The 22,398-nt window shown below is 38.8% G+C and overlaps 1 protein-coding gene across 1 annotated transcript in view; it reads left to right on the top strand.

Moving 5' to 3' along the window:
* Positions 1-22,398, top strand: part of LOC122797635 (fer-1-like protein 4) — a 1,984,889-nt gene that overhangs the window by 693,367 nt on the left and 1,269,124 nt on the right. The window lies entirely within an intron of this gene.

Genomic DNA, 22,398 nt, shown 5'->3' with positions numbered 1-22,398 from the left:
CCATCTAGCTGGAATTTTGTAAATAATTCTATGTCATTTGTGAATATTAAAATGAGTTTTATAGAAATGTAACAGAAGGAGATACTACCAGCCCAGCTCTATGGAATTTGATAAGTGGTTATGTGTCATTTGTGAATGCCAACATGCTTCATGTAAGATGCTTGTGCTGCAACTGTGCAAGAATTGTATGTTCTGTACTGAGCTAAAATGTAACTACAGCATGTCCTGCTGGCTTAGAACAGAAATGTATATAAACTATTGTAATTGTATAAATGTATATGTTTTAACAGTGAAAACTAAAACATAGAGAGTTAACTTGCAAAACTTCAAGAAAAATAGTTGAAATTAAACTGTTTTACGATTGTGCTATAAAAGTTATCTTTCAGTTTAAGTCAACAGGAGACACTACACTAGGGGACTCTGTGTTTTTTGTAAGTGTTTATTGTTTAATGTCCTCTAGCAGTTACAAATATCTGAAGGCTATGTATTTTCAAAGAGAGATGTTAAATATGGGTAGTTCTAACACTAGGGGTTTAGCTTGGGAACTAAAGTCAGGTGACAAAAAGTGATGTCATCCAAGCTAACCCAGCAGTAATATTTGATATTAATTTAAGAACTCTGAGAGAGCGATGGCATTTTGTATTTGTCTTTGAGCTGACAACATCCACTCATCATCACCTTCTGCACTTGCCTTGCTTTAAGTAGGTTTTTAGGGTATAGTAACTCTTTTAGATTCAGATAGGAATACAGTGAAGATTAGTTAAGATGTTTTCTTTATTTATTTCAAACTGTCCTGCAATGTTGTTTTAAACATTTCCTGTGATTTTGAACTCTGGTGTAACTGATTACTTAATGAGTATGGTTTTCTTTTATTATTTATTATTAAATATATTTAAACATTTTAATTGTGGCTAATCTGCTTACAGATATTTCAGCTCTTAGAGTACTTGCATATCTATTTGGAGACACTATACAGGCCACTCCTAAATAACCTTGCTCTTGGTCAGACTGCCATTTGGATTAATAGTAGCATTACACAGTAGGATTGCAAACCTTTGTTAAGGGCCTTAAACTAGCTGATAAGGGGTTCTGGTGGCAGTGGTAACTACCTATAGTTCAGGCAGAAGGGGGCATAGCTAGTAAACCTATGCTAGCCTTCCCCAGGTGTGCATGTGTGTAAAACAAATCTCAAAGAGTGTGTGTGCCAGCTCCTTGGGCAAGGACATGAAGCACTGGTTGGACAGAGAGAGTGTTGTAGGACTTAACTTGGAACCCTGGCTAAGTAGTCAGCTCTATAGCTGTGCCAGTGGGGAGTCTTACTGGGGATCTGGAGAAAGAGACAGAAACCAGCCTCAGACTGACTGTGGTCTCTGTGTACTCTTAAGGGAAATTGCACATTATTGTGTGTGTCCTTGTCATCCTCTCAGTGTGTACGTCCCCCAGTGTTGCCAGTGGTGAGGATTGAGGCTCCTTGATTACTGGGCCAGTGCTGGAGCGTCACAGTGTTATCATTGCATATGCAATAATCATGGGTCTCATAATAATTTTTAATCACTATCATAACACCTCCACCTGATTTGTTTTGTTGGAATGTCTGTTACAGTAAAAATATTTATATCCTGACAGAACTGATTTCCAGTCCTTGTTCCTTGAGAATGTTCCTCAAACAATACCAACATCAGTCTTGAGGAAATGTAGAAAATTTTCCAATAAAAAATGTTATTACTAATGCAGCTAGCATTAACAACCAGCACAGATACATCAGATGCTGCTATATGTGAACTGTTAAGTTTTTGACCTGGCAAAAATCCTGTGTGCTAGTCAAATGTTGAAAAACATCTGCTATAAAAAAAAATTCCTGTGTCTTGCCAAGTCTTCTCCATCCTGTCTAAATACATAAGTCCCCCAAAATTAGACTTGGCTGTGGTATACATTTCCACTTTTTATTATGTGCCATTTTTTCATGTAGGTACTTACACCCAAAAATCTTTTCATTCACACTGACCCCACTCTCCTTTCTACGTGTGATTTGTGAAAAATATAACACCTGTACAAGCTATTCTATCTAAGGGGGCTGTAAATTCCCTACTAATAGTCAGATTCCTTGAAGATTATATAATTTGTACTGACATTAATAAAAACAGCTCCGCACTTCCTTACATTAAAGCACTCTCAGGATGTACTCACATAGTGTGTTTTTGATCCTGTCAAGCCTAACACTATTTGATGTTCATTATCTTCTCTGCAAATGTAAGTATCAGTTCCTCTAAGAACTGAACCTTCAATTACTAGAATATCATTTCTGACCAGATCTGAAGAGCTCCCCTTTCTAATTCAGTAATGTCTGCTCTATCAGTTGTTATAAAGGGATTATCTTCATCACCCTTAGTCTTATTAATCTCTCTGTTTTCTTTATTTCATTTGTAAGGATGCAATTCTCATCCAGCTGTCTTTGAACTTCCAAAGGTTAATCTGTGTTGCCATCTTGGATCTTTCTCTTCCTTTTTCTTACAAAAATGTTCTTTAATCCTTTCAAGTTTCATTTTGATTTCTTCCTTTTAGCCTGCCACTTGCCTCTTTTTTTCCACCTTCTGTTTTGGAACATGATGTCATTTTCTGTAGGCTGTTTTCTGACTGCACAATATTATCCTTCCCTGTAATATGTGTGTTCCATAAGAAAGGAGTGTCCTTTTTCTCTCTGCATTATGGAAATTAATCAGCTTCTTTTTCTTCGTAGTTATTTATTGTGTATTTTTTTTATTTTCTTCTACATGCTCTGAATCCTCAAATTTCTAAATTCTTGTATCCTGAATTCCAAAGTTGTCATTGCTAGTATCATATTTAATATGAGTTGAATAATCTTTACTGACAGTGGACACTTCCTTTCCTAAATGTGTTCTGTTTACACCTTGCGTAATATTTTTCATTTCATCAGCCCTGCCAATAATATATGTGGCAGTTTTTCAAGCTGTGCCAATTGTACAAAAGCAATCATCATTAGTACGTCTAGATTTATTACAAATAATAGTAAGCAAATCATCCAAATTTTGACATGAGGAACACATCTCCAACATTAACATTATCGGGTGTTACCTTTCTATATACATAGAATTTAGTACACTGTGCAAAATAGTTGTGCTTTAGGAAATCATTAATGCTATAATAGTTTATGGAATCCATTTTCAGCTACAAATGATTAAAGAATCTTACAAGAAAAGAAAAATCAAAATTGGTTATCACAGAAGTCAAAGAAATGAAAACAATTAGTCATTTAAGTCAAATTATATAAGGAAATCACAAAATTATGTCATGGGCTCCCAGTTACACAGACATCATGATATGTGCCTCTCTGTCATGACATGTGACAGTAGGTTTCCTCTTCTTGCCGAGGTATTTACTAGGCAAGACTCCTTCCTTAACTCTAAGCTCCAAGTCTACAGAATCTTTACTGAAATTCCTGTATATCACATTTGAAAGGCTCAAAAAGGTACATCACTGAAATGGTATATGTGATTTACTTCATGTTAACGATAGGCCTTTTGTGCAGTAGGTATATTAATAAAACCAGGTAGTATCACCATCTGTGAATCTCTATTTTCATGCAGTGCATTATTCAAACATGTTGGTGCTAGCCGTACACATTATGGTGACCACTAAGCATGTGACCTGTACACTTATGCACATGACATGTCTATGCTGTTAGTACCATGGTACAGAGCTACATCCATGTCTTAATTCTGTGGTACATCACTATGTTGCCCAAACTGTGTTTATTACTTAGCTATGAATAAATTAGACAGCAAAAAGTCTAAAAGTTTAATGTTCATATTTAAGCTCTGAATACATTTGTAATTTAGAATACATTTGTAATTTAGCTTTTTTTCAACACACAAGTATTAAATGCACAGTGTTTGGGCTACTACAGTTTTTCTAGTGTTTAATGCAGATGAGTAAGGCTATGAGCTGTTAAAGAGCTGTTTCCATTTGTATATAGTGTAACTCCCTCAGCCTTTATTTGCCATCTATGTGACTCTGTCAAGTTACTTCACCAGACAGTACTCCTGGACTGTCCCAGGTTGTCATCCTGTCTCTTTTATTTTATTGGGTTGCCAGATGCATTTTCACTAAATGTGAGTTCAAGGGGAGAGTTTACTGTTTTCTCGTGTTATGTCTGTTCTGAATGTGAGTATTTTGTTTTGTTTAGAAAATGGCTGTCAATTTTTTTCTATAAAATCTGAAATAAAAGCTTTAAGTGAAAGCCAAATCTCTGTGACAATTGTAAACGTAAGGAAGAAAATAGTGTGCATGCTAACAGGTTTGAACAGCAGTTATGGTACTTGGGGAAAGACAGCCAAGTAATAGGATATTGGCATTACTGGCGGGGGCCTGATGTATTACCCTTCATAGGGTCTCGTTTGTACGCAATCTAGCTGTGACTCTGGGGGGCAACAATACAGCATTACTAGCCATTCAGGTAGGTCAGGCTTACTGAATAATGTCAGAGGGGTTAGATATTCTTAATTACAAAGAAGATATAGGGAAGTCAAAAATGAGATGTAGGCATCCTGCAAGCATGCAACCCCCCTGCAAAAAAAATAGTATGTTGTATACAGTAATAGTTCTGATTTTTGTATAATTTGTGGTTTGTTGAACAAACTACAGCAGCATTTATATTGACTCTAATTGTTTATTAATGACACTGAAAATTAATTAAATCATTAATAAGGCCAGGATTGTGTATTTATTTTATTTATTTACTGTACATTTGTTAACCGGGAAAGCCTGACTGGATGCAGGTCCATTTTCAGTGGAGGCCCGGGAAGAAAAGCTCCAAGCAAATAATACAATTCCATAAAGAATAACAGCAGCAACTAAGGAAACATAATAATAATATACATATAGGATACATATAAGGAATACAATTGAGTGCAGATGGTTCTGAGCACAAATATAGGTGCAGAAACAGTATTACATAAGAGAACAGTGAATATATTTGAAAAATAGTTAGCAAATTTTTTGGCAGAAAGCCAATATTAATATAATTATAAAGGATATAACCTGTGGTTGTTTTTCCTTTTTTTTTTTTTTTTTTGAGTTGAGTAGCAACCATTTGATACTTAGCAGATTTCTAGCAACAGGACATAGGGAGCAGTCATTTGATCCCTGGCAGAATCCTAGCACCAATACAGTTATATGGCCTAGCCTGGGGAGTAACATGTGCAATGCCAGTTAGTTATGTAGTGGGTTTTGAGAAGTTTTTTAAATTGAGAAGTAGCGGTGGTAGAAGTTAAGTGGCTTGGGAGTGAGTTCCAGGTTCTGGCGATGGTGCAGACAAAGAGAGATTTACCTGCCTCATTTTTGTGTTTGATGACATTTGTTTGGTTCTGATGATTAGATCTTAGGATTCTGGTGGTGGTGTATTAGTCTAAAAGTGTTTTATTTTAGTAGTCTAAACATACTGCATTTTAATAATATATTTTGCATTTTCTTCTTTACAGGCTCCTGCAACTGCAAAACGATTATCACTTGTCAGGTCATATATAGTCTGCATTATTTGAAGTGATTATCAGAAAAGTCTGATCTTCATCATCCATTATATAGATATTGCTTCATAGCACTGTGACAAAATTTACTGTACAGGACTGAATAGTAAAATATTTCTACATTTAGTTAAAAAAAGGTTACGCTTGTAGTTATCACAGAGGACCAAAGCCCTGACATGTTGACAAGCTGCTGTCTGTGGCAAGGGTGCAGGGTTTGAATCTTTCCACCTTCATTTACCCACTGCTTGACTTAACCAGACAGTGCTTTTGAGCAAATGGGAATTTAAGCTAGGCTCCTTAAAGAGACAAAGTGCCTATTAATTATGAACCTGTTGTCATTGGTTCTCAACCATTCTCTAGTGCATAGCTGTCCTAGCTAGGGAATTTTAAAGCAATATTACTAGCACACCAATTTTTGATGCAACATCAGGCATTACATTTGTAGATGAAGCACTGAAATGCATCGATTGCCATAAACATCGTTCGCATTAGTAACACTCTTTCATGTGAAATTACTCAGATGACTTTTACTTCTGCAGTAGTTTCATGTACTTCATCCAAAGTACCTGCAATTTTGTTATTACATAACGATAATAGGTATACACAGTCAACAAACTGGCTATAACTGTCATCGGAAGGTGGTCTCTCTGTGGATGAAAGAACCTTATGCTCTTATCATCTGGCCATTTTTAAACAATCTTTAATCTGATTTTGCAGGACTAGTATGGATGTGTGTCAAATTAAGCTTGAGTACTTTGGGTAATGTGTGTGGGTGGGTGGGGTGTGAAATGAATTAAAAATATGTGACTCTGGCCATCATTATTACTATTTTATTTGGCACAGACATCTGAGAAGGATGCAGTCAAGGTAGGTATTATTGCTGGGTTTAGGGGAGGTTTGTGGATAAAAATGACTGACATTTCTGAGCTGATAAAGTTAAAATTCATTAGTCTCTATTTGCAGGTCTAAGATGGACTGGTGTAAAGCAAACTGGAATACTTTACTATGGCCATTTTTATCACAGTCATACCAGACGTGATAGGTACACAGTTAAAGTGACCATAAGTCTTGGGTATGGATATTGATGCATTATAAAACAGCAGTTTGAGTGGCTGAAATGGGTACTTTTATAATTTCTGGTTTATACATTTTTTCACCGCTTACTGGAAATTTTTAAAGCATACTCTGTAAAACAACTGCTGCTGTATTAAACAAGAAGCATAATTTAAAACAATCAGGAAAGTGAACCAAAAAACACATCCATTTATGTATGGTCCTAATAATATGTGTAGGGGCACATCATTTGAAAACAGCCCAGGACCCAAGGTATAATTAATTCACCACTGGACAAATGCCTTTTCAATGAATGCAAGTTTCAAGGCAATAATTTAATGTTGCTCATGCTAGGTCTGTTTATTTGAGATTGTTTTGTTTAGCAAATACCCATCTGTGTTTGTGCTGTAAAATTCAGAATAAATGTTTTTAATTAAATTCATATCTATGCAATCACTGTAAAAGCAAAGAAGAAAATAGTGTGCATGCTAACAGGTCTGAACAGAGTTTATGATGACTGAGGAAAGTCAGTCAATGAAAGGAATACTGGAATGACTACAGGGTGGTGGCCTTATTCCATTACCCTGCCTAGGGCCCCATTTGACCATGTTCTGGCTCTGGGCTGACAGCTGGACCCACCCATCAGAGCAATAGGGAGCAACTGGCCAATGTTGTCTGGGATTTTTTCCACCTGGTCTGCCCTGGCAAAGAACCATGGCAGGGCCCCACCCTATCCCATCCTGGCATTTTCACTACATTATATCTGATTTCCAAGTCCCTGATCATTATCTAGCCTTCACCATCACCATTTGTCCACTGTTATTGCCACCTTTGTGTGTATACCACCCCTATCTGTCTGAGTCCGTATTATATAATTGTTTGTCCCTGCTATCTGTTCTTCTCTAAATATCCCATCCACAACCATCTTTCACTACATATACCCCTCACTCTTGTTTTGTAAATCTTATAACAATGCGATCATTCTCAATAAACAACTCCGTTTCTTCTCCGAACTTTTCAAACCTTACGGTTACCTTTGTGTGTATACCTCTGATTACTTTTCTCCACTTTACTGTTCTCTTATCTACCATATTTCCTACAAATTTATATTATGACTAGGGTTGGTACTTTGCTGTAGACATTAACATTAGCCTATCTGGTGTTTTGCCTCACAGAACAGTAAACATGACATATTTCAGACTGCTTCACCCAAATATACATTAGTCCTGCAAAATTAGAATTACAACTGAAAACAGCAGGGACAATCATTTCATTCACAGTCAGCCACCATACCTATTGCCTATTCCCAGTATCTAGTATGACTTTGCCAGGATAAAAAAAAATGTCTACATTAACATATCTTTGAATTCTACAAACAACAACCACAACTTGTATTTCAGCTTGCTTTACCCAATACCACATTATTCCTGTAAAGCCAGAATGACAACAGCAAACAGCAGGGTCAATCATTTCATCCACAGACAGCCCTATACACATTGACTAACCACAATATGTATCTTGACACTGCCAGGATAAACAATGGTTACAATAATGTATTTGTGTTCCTCATAATCACAGCTTATATTGAAGGTAGCTTCCCCCTTAATGCACATTAGTCCTACAGCTCTTAACTGCCCCTGATTTTCAAAATGTTTCTAATTTTGCTTCATAGGTAAATTTTACATGTACCAACATGCTCGCCCAAAGGTTCTTGGACTTCGTTAACTCCAATGCCTTGGAACAGATAATTGCACCCCCACAAGGGGCCCAAACATTCTTGATCTAGTACTCACCAACATAGGAGAGCAACATACAACCACAAGTCTGTGGCCCTCCCTGATTAATGTATTAGTCTCGTTTAAAGTAATGATTACATCAGACCCCCACCCCCATCAGGAGAAATTAGTCTAAAAAGCTTCTCCAAAGTGAACAACAGTCTCTTAAGAGATGGCATTAACAGCTTCAAAGCTCTTGTCCCCACTGATGGCAAGGACATCTATACTGGGATATACACCAATAAATTGTATAAACATCTATACAATTGTTTTGACTCAGCCATACCTGATAGGATCAAAGCAAGATCCTCAAGAAAGAACAAGCCTGCATGGTGGGCATCTGCCATAAACAGGTTATACAACAAAATGAAGAAATTGCTGTCTAAGAACATGAAGGAACAGTCTCAGAATTGGAAGCACACCCTTCTCTGTTTGAACAAGCAAGTAAGGCATATTGTAAAGTCCTCTAAAGCAAACTATGAATCTAAATTAGCATCCCTGACTAAGGATAACCATAAGGCATTCTTTAGCTACATCTGAATCCTTAAAGGAAAATCCCAGATTTTCACTGAACTTGTGGTGAATGGTACCACATATACTGAACCTGTAGAAATAGCCAACCTGCTAGCAGACAGGTTCAGTGAAAACTTCTACTCCCTGTGCCTGCCACATATACCCCTAAACATTCCTACCACCTATTCTCCACCTAGTATCTCTAAAGAGCAGGTCTTAACCACTCTCTCCAAAGCCAAAAACACAGCCTCTATGGGACCTGATAACATCCAAAGCTGTGTTCTAAATGGTTTAAAACAGGAGGTAGCGACAGCTTTGAGTGCTCTCTTTAACCACAGCCTAAGCACTGGTTTTGTCCCTGCAGAATGGAAGACAACTACCATCATCCCCTTGCACAAACGGAGTGCATCCACTGGCCTAACCAGCCTTATCTGCAAGGTCATGGAGAGAATCATCATGAACCTTATCAGCAAAGATATAGGAAGCTTTCAAATGCTTGACCCGACCAAGTTTGTTTTTGTCAAGGGCAGATTGTGCCTGTTGAATCTGGTGGACTTCTTCGAGAATGTCACCAGAGCCCTGGATAAGGACAAATCTGTGCATACTGCCTACCTAGACATAGCCAAGGCTTTTGACACAATCTCCCACTCAGATATCATTGAAAAACTCACCCAGCTAGGGATCAACCCATATATAGTCAAATGGGTTGCAAACTGGCTCACCGACAGAACACATACTGTACAGTCAAAATAGGGGACTCCACTTCTACCAGCAGACCCATTACTAGTGGTGTTCCACAGGGATTGGTACTGGAGTCCTTATTGTTAGGAATCTACTTCTCAGAAGTACAGGCAAAAACAAAAAGTCAGTGGCTGACAAAGTTTGCTGATGACTGCAAACTGGGTGCAGTCATTGAGTCCCCAGATGATGTCAACATTCTACAAGGTCTTACTCAAACCGATGACTGGTGCCAAAGTCATGGACTTAAACTAATGCAAAAAATGTGTTATCATCCCCTTCGGCAAGGGCAATGTCCCTGTGGATTACTATATTAATAGCAACACCTTAAGCTCTAAATCAGTGGTGACAGATTTGGGCACACAGGTTGACAGCAACCTTACCTTTGATCACCATGTCTCCACAGTGGTGAAGAAAGCCTTCTGTGTTGCTCACCTCATAAGTAAGGGCAAAAAGAGGTTAAAACTCCCTGTACTTTTCCCTCATCAGGCCAATAATAGAGTACAATGCTCCCTTTGGTATCTACCTTACCAGTCACCTGCAGCAAGTACAGAGACCTCAAAGGGTCATCACAAAAAAAAATTCAGGGTCTTCAGCACAAGTCATATGTGGACAGACTGAAATCACTGTCACTATACTCTGTATTGTATAAACCGGTCAGTATTATTGGAACAAAAGTTTCAAACTCTGAATACCATATGGTCAACACCATATGGTAGAAGTTTGAAAATTCTGAATCAGAAAAAAAAAATAACTAAGACAGGAAAACTGTCTTTAAGTGTTTTATGCAGGGGGGCAAGCCCCCTTGCACCCCCACCCCCGCTACTTAAATATACCAACTCTGAAATTGCACTACATTGAAGTAAAGGGAAGAATTCCCTATGGCGATCTCCATTCACTCTTGCGATGTTTGCGATATTCGCTCAGTTGGTGTCGCCCAACTGGTGTTCACTCATTGCAGTCTTCACTGAGCTAATATAGACCCATATAAACTACTCTGAGGTAATTCTCAGTGTCATTCAAAGGGGATCCAGTATCTGTCTGCCTGGGATGACATGATCGACAGACTACGATGCTTTGCCAGAGATGGTCTGCACCTGTCACCCCTGGGATTCAGGTTACTAGCAAAGGCTCTTGCCACCCCTATAGTGCCTTTTTTAGGCAAAGTTCAAAGGACAAAACCAACACCATAACAGGTACAAGCATGCAAAATCTGAAGGTAATGTTACTCAATGCTAGAAGTCTAAACCTCAAAATGCACTCTCTTGAGGCACTCCTAAAAATGGAGAACATCGATATCTGTGGAGTAACTGAGATCTGGTTCAAGGCTCCAGAGAGCACCCCTGCAATACCAGGCTACAACTCTTACCACACTTTTCGGCCACCAAACCAGGATCGAAACACTAAAGGTGGAGGAGTGTCCATATTCACCAAGCATATTCACACCACCAGGTTAGTTGCCCAACACAATGTGCCTGAAATTCTCCAGGTGCAACTAACACTAGGTAAGACTGCAATCCAAATTGTAGCTTGCTACAGATCACCCACCATGTCCCAAGATTCTCACTACACCGTTCTAAATTTACTGGAAAATATTAATATACAACCAAACACCCTAATACTGGGTGATTTCAACTACCCTGCCATTAACTGGGAAAACTATTCGTGTACCAACACCTTTGCCCAACGGTTCTTTGAATTCATAAATTCCAATGCCCTGGATTAACTAATCCATAGTCCCACCAGGGGCTCCAATATCCTAGACCTGGTCATTACCAACATGGGAAATCGATACTCCACATCTATGGTCACCACCTCATTGCTCAGATCAGACCATAAGCTAATACCCTTAACATCCACATCCCACCCCCACCCTCCAGTAAGGAAACCCCCATAAAAAACTTCTCCAAAGCCAACTTCATGCTACTTAAGTCAGAAGTTACAAACTTCATGACACCCATGCAGACGGGAACTGAAAGTTCAACTGCTGAGTCCTACACTAAGGCACTGTACAAGCACATCAACTCATGCATGAATCGTGCCAAATAGAACCAAGATGCTCTCCTCCAAAAAAAGGAAGCCAATCTGGTGGTCCCCTGTCATAAACAAACTTTACAACAGAAGGAAGAAACTGTTGCAGAAAAGAGGAAAATCTCAGGATGCAAAAAACTCCCTTACCAGCCCCAGTAAGAAGCTGAGATCCCTCATAAAATCTTCCAAAGCTAGTTACGAAAATAAAATTGCCAAAGATTCCAAAGACAACCACAAGGCATTCTATAACTATGTCAAGAATCTAAATGGCAATGCTCAGATCTGCTCTGAGCTACAACAGAATGGCATTAAATATACTGATCCCAAGGATATTGCCAGTGTCATGGCAGATCGATTCAGTACCAACTTCACCCCCTCTCACCCCTAAATGGCCCATCTCAATACTGGAAGATTGCCAAATTCCGGTAATAACGGCCACACAGGTAAAAAAATGCACTCTTCAAAGCTAAGAATACAGCATCCATGGGACCAGATGACATCCCAGGCTGTGTACTACATGAACTACAAAATGAACTGGCACCTCACCTAAGTGTCATGTTTAATCCTACCCTCACCTTAGGCTTCATGCCCACTGAGTGGCGCACAGTTACAGTTATCCCCCTCCACAAGGGGGGATCCACCTTGGATCACAGGAACTACCGCCCCATCAGTCTGACAAGCCTGATCTGCAGGCCATGGAACATATTATCATGGAACTTATAAACAAAGACATTGGCAACCTTAAAACACTGGACCCCATCCCGTTTGGGTTCGTGAAGGGCCGATCTTGTCTCCTGAACCTGATTGACTTCTTTGAATCAGTCTCCAGAGCCGTGGATGAGGGTAAGGTAGTCCACAAAGCCTAGCTGGACCTTGCCAAGGCCTTTGACACCATACCCCACTCTGGAATCATAGATTAACTTACTAATCTGGGCATTAATCCTTATGTCACTTGATGGGTTGCCAACTGGCTTACTGGCAGAACCCACACTGTAAAAGTAGCTGACTCCAAATCCAGCTCCAGACAAGTGACAAGTGGAGTACCTCAGGGTTCAGTCCTGGGACCTCTCTTGTTTGGCATCTACTTCTCTGAAGTACAGGCCAACACTAAGGGACTCTGGCTAACAAAGTTCGCAGATGACTGCAACCTGGGAGTCATTACTGAATCCTCAAATGATGTCGATACTCTACAAAAGGGCCTTACAGTAACAGATGCTTGGTGCCAGAGCCATGGGCTCAAGCTCAATGCCAAGAAATGTATAGTTATCCCCTTTGGGAAAAAATGTGTACCCATGAATTACCACATAGGTGGGCAGTGCACTAAACACTGAAAGTGTGATGAGACTTAGGGACACAGGTGGACAGTGGTCTCACCTTCGATAACCACATCGCCACAACAGTCAGGAAATCCTTCTATGTGGCACACCTCATCAATAAGGGCTTTTCATCCAGAAAAAAGGAGGTCATTGTCCCACTGTACACATCCCTCATTAGATCCATTATAAAATACAACGCCCCATTTGGTATGTACCTCTCAAGACATCTGCAACAACTGGAAAGGCTGCAGAAATACCTCACTAAAAGAATCACAGGCCTAAAGCAGATGCCCTATGCTGACCGCCTTAAAAAACTCCAGCTATACTCTGTCGCATATCGTCTACTCCGAGGCAATCTCTGCTTAACATACAAGGCCATGTCAAACCCAGAGCTGTTGGACATGCTACACTTAAAGAAATCCCAATCCCTCAGAGCCACATGCTCCAGGGATCTAAACCTTGTCATCACAATAAACAAAACATGCTGGAGGGATAGGTTCCTAACCCAGAGACTCCCCAGACTCTGGAATAGACTGCCTATACATGTCAAGCAGAGCACCTCTTTGGCCCTCTTCAAAAGGAACCTTAATGATTTGATGGGAGAAAGGAAATTTAACCCAGGGATCACGTCAGTCACCCTGCTAGACAGGAGTCCAGGGAAGTAAATAGTGTGGGAAGAAATAACCAGGGAATTGTTATGGCTAGGCTTGTATAGGCCCTAGGGCCGATAGCCTAGTACCAACCTATGAACCTATCTATGAACCTGTTCCTTGCATACAGAGCAACCTCTGATTCTGCCTTCATGGCTATGCTACACATTTATAAGTCAAATGGTACATGAATTACGCTCTCTAGGGACCTTAACCTAGCCTGTGACATCAACAGAACTTGCTGGAGAAATAGATATGTCTCACAGGGGTCACCTGTCCTCGAGAACAAACTTCCAATTTAAGTTAAACAGAGTCCTTCATTGACCCTATTTAAGCATAACTCGGACAAATTGGATGGGAAACCACAAATTCACCACAGGGGTTTCACCTGTGTCCCTCTTGGATAGGGGCAGTCAGTGTTGATTAAAATTGGCTAGTAATCATTGACCATATCTCTAGGCCCTATAAGGAACAAGGGTTGAACATGGTTAGACTTGTAAGGGCTCTAGGGTCATTAGCTTAGTAACCTCCTATGATCCTATGGTATTTTGGCCTCTTTCTCATAAACATTATGATTTTCTGGCAAATAGTTAATGACTACAATCACTAAATGTCAGACGTTAGAGTTTCAGACTTCATAAGCTTCAGAAAATGCACACTAAGGCAGACTAATGCAAAACATGTTATTCTAACACTTTTCTAAATATGTAAGAGCAATACTTAAATCTGTCCCTAACCGTGTGCCTTTGTCCTGTATTATTTTTTGCTTTCTCCCCTATTTTTTGAGGGAACAAGTTGAGAAGTATGATTAATCCTACCAAGGCAGAAAGAGTTACAGTAGCAGGGCCAATTCTTTCATCTACAAACAGCCTCAGTATCCATTTCTAGCTGTAGTATCTGATTTGACTCTGCCAGGATAAAAAATAAGAAAAAACCTAACTGATACAATCCAGCCATGCCTTGAAAAGAAAACACTCACATTTTAATGTGACTCACTCACGTTTTTGTCACAGCTTCACTAAACCTCTGACCTCCCACATGTAGTCCTGCAGCTTCTCGCTATACTGCAGTTAGATTTTTTATTCCTGAATCAGAATCAAGATTAAAAGTCAACATTCTTCATACTACAAAATGTGGTATAGCTAAGAGATAAGCCAGGCTGCTGAAAACAGTTAATGGTGGAGTTTTAGCTTCCTTAGCACCCCCAAGTAAATCCACCACTGAAAAGTATATTTGCATGTTGGAATCTTCCTAATGTGTTCCTTACTGACAACAGCACTCAGTTTGTGTCTACAAAGACTTGTACATAAAGCAGTGATTTATCCATAGAGCTTCAATCCCTGTTATCCTTCAAGCCAGTCATGGTGCACAGAAAGGACCTCAGACTTTAAAGAGAACTTAAGCAACTTGATCCGCAAATTGTGTTCATGACTTACAGTGCTGTTCCTTGCGGTGTAATGTGAGCGAGCTCAGAAGAGTTACAACAGAATTATGACAACACGGCCAACTGTTTCATCTACAGATGACCTCAGAACCCATTTATACCAACACTGTTTTGAGTGTGCATGTGTGTGTGTGTGTGTATATATATATATATATATATATATATATATATATATATATATATATATATATATATACATATAGATATACATATAGATATACATATATAAATAGATATTTACAGATATAGATATAAGCAAAGACTTAACAGATCTGGACACCTAGTTGGTTACATAAAGCAAAGGGATGAAAACCATATAAATAACCTAAAATCTACTTGTGGCCATGGTAATGGAAGACATAGCTGGGAAGGACAGGATTAAGCAGCTGAGTTCTGCTTTCCCACCCGGGGGAGAGAAGGAATAGCACCTTGAAACCCCATAAGACAAACCCTTAACAAAAGTTGGATATGACTAGAGGTAGCAAGGGGTCAGGCACATGCATCTACCAAACAGCATTTGCAGGGCATTGTCTGTACTTGTTCCATGTTTTTAAGGCCTAGAACTCCTTATCTCTACCCATCAGGTTAGTACCCTCCCTTTCTCCCTCCCATCCTTCAAAACCATTCTGAAACACTTCCTAGCCAAAATCTGTCTCTGTTCTTGCTCAACACCAGGATAAACTATATCCCTAACTCCGAACAATTATCTATTCATACCTTAGATCTCTTTACGCTCCCTTCTTTACTCACTTACTTATATCAATTTCTCTCTAAATACATCATAAGCCTGCTTTTCTCTTGCTTTATATTGCAGTTCCTGTTTGTATTATAGTAACTTACCTTTAATTTCTCTTTAAATTGGATGACATTTCTCTATTAAATCATTGTCATAGCCCTTGTATTCTGAACCAATGTTTTCATATTAATTCTAATTTGGTATAATTGTTTAAATTGCATTTGTTTTTGTATTATTCTTAAAGATTTTAAAATTATTGTACTTAAAATATTTTATAATACGTTGGAGCTTTTCTCCCTGAGCCTCCACTAAAAATGGCTCCTACCCAGTCGGATCTTCCCAGTAATAAAATGTCAATAAATAAATTTTATCTGAAACTGGGCAATATATACATGTGCTGAAATATTCATATATTTGAGTACAACATTAATGGAGTACCCACATATCTACGCTATCTCTCCATGAGGTTAGCTAACTAAATAATCATTGTCTTCTACAAAATAATTCAGCACTGTGTGGTTCCCTTGACTCTGAAGATGTAAGAGCCATCCATAAAGGAAGGTGATAAGCTGCAGGGGGCAGATCTGCAGGCTGTCTGGATGAAAGTTTTCTTTTGGAAGAGGATACAAGGAATGAGCAATCTTCATAGCTGCCTGATAATGGCCCCATTGGTCAGCTTGGTCACCAAGATAGCTGAAGACCAATAGCCTTGTGTTTGATTGCCCATAGGCATGAGAAAAAAGAAAATGATTATTTAACAAATCTAGAAATCTAACCCTATGCTAGACTTCAATTTGCTACCACCACTGGTCTCCTGCAAGGCTGAGGAACAGGTGGAGCAAAGAGCTAAGCTTGATTATCACTTCATGTATAACAACACACATCCAGTACAATCACTTCCAGACTTGTATCCAGGCCAGACTGTGATAGTCAAATTAGACAAAGAGAATAAATGGGAAGAACCAGCAGTGACTGTTGACAAATCTGAGCCTAGTTCTTAAAGGAGAACTGCACACACAGACTCAAAAAAAATATGTCTGTTTCATCATGGTTTGGTGTTTCCTACATTTTAACACCACTCTGGGACTATTTACATATTTTTAAATATTTTTATATGTAATTTCTGAGTCTGACCACATGGGGTCTGGCATATAGAAGTATTTTTGATTGTTTAGTCTGCCTCTTGGCATCCCACAATGCAGTGCTTGTCTGTAAAAAAAATGACATCACACAGGCCTCTTTCTTCCTAAAGCTCCTGTCACTGCATTGATTTTACATGCATATACTCCTGTAAAAACTGCTGTCTTTCAGTCAGTTTGTTATAAGTAACATCTCATGCCTTCCAATGACTACTTAAAAACAAACAGTGTAAATGCCACAGAACAGACTTTCAAAGTGCTTTCTACTTCTGCTTCTTTTTAGAATGGTTAAATTGCAGTCTTTTGTGAAGCCTGAATTGAACTACTTTGACTCCTCTCCCATCCCCCTTCACACCCAACTTCCCTAGCTGTCAAAGTGGTAAGGGTAATTTGAGCTGTTACCTGCTGTGATTGACAGCTCACAGCAGGAGACTTGGCTCATGTACTGTTTCCTTGTTCTAGCCTTTATTTTCTGTAAAGGCAGTGGAAAGACCAGGGAGCTGTAACATCACAGCATGGGTGGGTTTTTAGGATGGTTGTGGTGATGTCAGTTTGGGGAGGGAATTGGCCAGAAAATTACCTGTATTCATTGGCCTTGATGACATCAATGAATTGGAAGACTACAGCAAGCTTTTCCGGGAGGGGATAAAAGTTTTTTGAAAGTGAAACCACCCCAATACAGTAAGGTACTGTTATAGTGGAGATTAACAGTTGATTTAAAATATTTTAAATGCTGCAATATTGTTTATTCATAACAGGGATGGTAAATAGGGAGAAAAAGGACAGAGAAGTTGAGCATTTAATAACAGAATCCTGTTGTTGTCCGCTAAGTCATTTAGGTTGAGAATAATGCCTGCCTAAGGAGAAACAGGAAGTATATTCAAATTATACCAGATACACCTATAAAAGAAAAACACAAAAAGTATATTCAAATTATACCAGATACAACTGTAAAGAAAAACACAAGAAGTATATAAATTATACCAGATACAAATGTAAAAGGAAAACAAATACATCTAGATAATGAAGTCACTAAGTCTAGTGAGAAAGCAAGCTTTCACATGGCTCAGGAAGATCAGATATCTCCTACTAGTTTACCCAGACTGATGACACTACCACATCTACAAAGTTAACATTCAGAGAATGTGAACTAAAGCCTCCTCTGAAAATGTGGGAGTTTTGACAGTTTTATAAGCCAAGATAAATGTCCCAACAGAGTAGTTAAAACAGTAGATATAAAGGGCAGAATAGAAACTATGTTGTTGTGGACAAAGGGCTGTCGGTCATAAAGTTTTAGTTATTTTAGTTTTTTGTTGTTGTTCAAAAAATTCAAGAATATTTGGAAAAATAATAGACACTTTACATTATAGTAGCATTAGACTGATGAAAATATTTATTTAAGGAAAGAAGAAACGTAGTAAAAGTTGATTATGATGCAGTGAGTTGTTAATTGAACATGCTTGGCTGACCTAAAGTAATCTTTGGGTAGTATATCCTACCAGTCTGAATTGCATCTCTAAGAGCGAAGTTGTTAATGCTTGCTGATTTATTAATGTACCAGAGATAAAGCTGTTACAGAACTAAAAGTTTCTGAATTTTAGCAAGGCTTCCATTATAACATATACCTTAACTAAATTTTATAGAGGTTTTGCATAATTAATTTTCATGCTCTTTAGTCAATCACTGAGTATGAAATATAACATTTGCATACTTCTATCCTGCTCTTCTGTAACCCTCAACTAACACAGATTGTAATTAACTTATTTTACTGCATGGAGCATCCCAATTACCATAAAAAAATAGTCAAATCATATCCTGGTTCGGCACTGCTATAGCATGAGACCTGACCTTAACAACTCTTAGAAGGGTGCTTAAACAATTGTGTTGCAAACATTGAGTCTGCACTAAAAGCAGACAGTACTGACCAGAAAACAGGAGGTGAAGTAGTTTTGTTTCAGCTCCTTTTTCTGCTTGCTATGTGCTAAAGTACATCAAAGTATTTTGGCTAAAACTGCTTAGTTTACACAGCGAATACATAAGGACACTGACAACTTTCCCACTGCTTTACCATCTTTCAAAGCCGGTAAAACACATCATGTTTTTTTTTTATCTAAATTTAGACTGAATAGTAGTACATAGGGAAGTAAAATCTCCATGCTCTACAAAGATTTATGATCAGATCCCCGATCATAATGAAAACTTATGTGAATTTCTTTGCATCTAATCTCACAAAGATACTATGCTCATTACTATCATTGATCCATTCATAATCCTGTATGTTGTGTTTTACATTCTATAGTGTTTAAACTGAGTAATTGCTAATTGCACTGTTATGCAATAAAAGCTTACAATAGCAGATATTTTGGTTAAAAATGTTACCTGTTAATGTAAATTGTATAATTTTGTTCCTAGGATTGAATAAATAAGACCAGATTATCATTTTAAGTATTAAATAACAGTTACAGAAAACCCTAACAATGCCATAGCCTATGAATTTGCGTACTAGTCCATATTACAGAAATTGATAGTACTTTTTGTATGAAGTTTGTTAAATGTCTGCTTTTCAATACTTCTCTGTGTAGGGAATTGTTTCAATATTTTTATTTGATAGCTTCTTTTCGTAGTCACTTTTCCCCCATGCCAGTCAATAATCAACCCCATACTGACCAATTAGATAATCCACTCCCCATGACCAGAGGAAAGGTCAGTTGGAGAGGCCCTCATTTAGACAGCTATCAGGAGTGGTTCATGACTTTTTCTTTTTATGCTCTCACATCCATGTACCCACTCAATGAAGCACAGGAGAGGGGACATGCAGTGGGTTGACCATGAAGGAATTCCCCACACTTCCACAACAGGCATCCCTTTTAAACAGCCTTCATCTCCCCCAGAAAAGGTAGAGGTGGTTTCTCACGTTTCCATCAGGGAATTCACACCTATCCAATCTGCTCCTGAATATGTGCAACCCACCTCATCCCTGGGAAAGGAGAGTGGCCTCTGCTCTTCATTCTTTCCCTTCCCTGCCAGAGCTGCTAGGTTGTCTGGGTTACAGACTAGACTTCACCCTTTTATGCCATACAGCCAGGCTTATTTTTATTTATTTATTTATGTATTTATTTTTGCCAGTTAAATCCTTATAATTTCATAATCTGTATAGCTTTAGAACTGTCTGATTAAAGTGATAGAAGACTGCATTATAAATACTCTTGCTTTTTATTTCTGTCTATAATGTTTTTCTGGAAATTTGGATTTAATGTTGAACTTGTAGTTGACGTGGATTTCACATTTTAGTGTTTGTTGATATTACAAGATTTCAGTATTTTGAGAGCACCAATAGGAGTGTCACTCATGAAATGTTCCAAATCCATATGGGCCCAGGACAGATAACTCTCAGGTCTGCCAAGGACTGCAACCATGCTTGCATCCATACCTTCATGAATAGGATACTTTCAGCACAGGATATCTTGGGAGGGAGGGCATCTTCTAGGCAGGTCAAAGGACCTTACCACTCTCCAGTCTCCTGAAGACAACTTAATATTGTCAGAAGACATAGACCCTCAAGTCATTTAGGCTGAGAATAATGCTTGCCTAAGGCGAAACAGGAATTTCCTTTAGCCAAGGAGTCACAGAATCTTTTTCATCTAGTCTTCCACAGAGGAAATCTTACCACTCAAGGCCAGATAGAGGCCCTGTTTACCTTCTGAGTCTGATGAACAGTAGAATCTCACTTTCATTCAAAATGTTGCTAGCCCACCATGAAATCTTTGAAACATCCGGGCCCTTCTTTCCACCCCTGAGGACTTTCTGAAGGGAAACATGACAGAAAAGAGGACCAGGATAGACACACCACCTTGATGTGGGCAGGGACTAGCTTGGGATTCCTGCTACTCTTGGAAGCTGCCAAGAATATCAGGTCCAGGGTCTTGGAACACTCCTGACCAAAGGCCAAAGTATTAATCTCATATAGACTTTCAAAGAAGGATTTAGACTGTGGCAGTACGCAGTGGACTTTCAAGGGGGATACCTCATAAGGACTCAAGTCCTACAAGAACCACAGCACTCAAAGGACCATTATGGACTATGGCCATACTCCCATCCTGAACTCACAGAAAGCAAAACCATCCTTCAGTAAGGGAGATTGGGGGAAGTTGCTTGTAACCTGAAGGGATATGAACCTGAGACTCTCCTGAGACAAGTGAACTTATAAAACTATTAGAAAATCAAAGATTGACACCACCTGCATTGTCCTGCATTGTGAAGGGGCTGGTATACTATATCCACCACTCTCCATTCTCCTGGCTACTGCATAATGATAATAGTTTGTATGTGGGTCTCTAGCCAATCTGGGGAGTGACCCAGCATTTCAGCTAACCTTATTGAATGCCATTCAGTCCAGAGGTTACAGTTTCACTGTCACCTTGATTTCCAGACAGAATTTATCATCTCTGGAGATAAGCTACCTACCTTCATGTAGGAGGGCACCTTCCATACTCAGTCTCCCTGTGTATGTGGGTGCCTCACCATGGCTAGCTGTGTCTAATGGAAAACTTGGTACTGACTTATAGTAAGATACTTAGCTGTCCTACTGTTTTTAGCCAAGTGACAGCTCTCCTATGCTGACCCCATACTCCTTTAGCTTCCTCATCAGTCTTCCAGGAGGTTGCCACCCAAATGTACTTTCTCGTTTAGAAAAAAACTTCCCTATCCTCTCTGTTGACTGATGCTATGATACCATCTGTCTCTTTATTCCCTATTGCCTGCCTTACACCACCAATGTGGGGGAGCTGCCACCCATATATATATATATATATATATATATATATATATATATATATATATACACATACACACACACACACACACACACACACACACACACACACACACACACACACACACACACACACACACATACATACATACAAAGGTGCACCACCAGCTTGTACAATGCAACACACTATGGTTAAACAAACTGTGACATTAACATTTTGAAATACAGAATTACAATCAAAACAGCACTGATGAAGTGGGAGTATGCCTCAGATGTCTAACTTGCACAGTTACCTGAGGCGGACTTTTAAGCTAAACTAGAAGTTCACTTAATTTTCAGTGTTTGACATATAAACAATATATATAATTTTTTAAAATATTCCTTTAAACTATTCTACACCTTGAGGGCCCCTTCTTTGAGCACTTGTAGTGAATAAGCTCTCTTAGACCAGGATATGTTTTCCCAAAGTATATTCACTGGACCACCTTGACATATCTACTAGTGTTAGAAACCTAATCTGATGACAATGTATTGCTGATGTCAGTAACCTTAGCAGTAAGAGAGAATGTAGACATGGCTATAGTGGGAACATCTTCTAAGAGCATTAAGTTAGCAGTTCTTTGGGACACTGCAGACCTTAAAATATAGCTAAGGTTTTATATGATGCCTTCATTTGTCTTTTTTATTTT

This window comes from Protopterus annectens, chromosome 3.part1 (genome assembly GCF_019279795.1).
Source record: "Protopterus annectens isolate FY-2018-M chromosome 3.part1, PAN1.0, whole genome shotgun sequence".
Lineage (NCBI taxonomy): Eukaryota > Metazoa > Chordata > Ceratodontiformes > Protopteridae > Protopterus > Protopterus annectens.
Note: the sequence above shows the minus strand (reverse complement) of the source record. Positions and strands in the feature narration are given on the sequence as shown.